Raw genomic sequence first — 207 nt, 5'->3', positions numbered from 1 at the left:
TGATCCAAAATGTTCAAGAAGTGACGACGTTGTTCCTTTTGTTAACTTTCGAAGGGTTCGTCGAATACACACGTGAAATTACTTCAGTAACTTTAGCAAGGTTCAGAACCACTGGTAGTTTCAGTACGTCCACTAGGTGGCAGGATTAAACTCCTACCGTCAGCTGTTAAGTGAAGAAGAAGAGGCTTGTGTGACGTAACGCGGAAG

The sequence above is a fragment of the Corythoichthys intestinalis genome, chromosome 3 (assembly GCF_030265065.1).
Source record: "Corythoichthys intestinalis isolate RoL2023-P3 chromosome 3, ASM3026506v1, whole genome shotgun sequence".
In the NCBI taxonomy this organism is placed as follows: Eukaryota; Metazoa; Chordata; class Actinopteri; order Syngnathiformes; family Syngnathidae; genus Corythoichthys; species Corythoichthys intestinalis.
The sequence above is the reverse complement of the archived record's forward strand: the minus strand, read 5'-3'. Positions refer to the sequence as shown.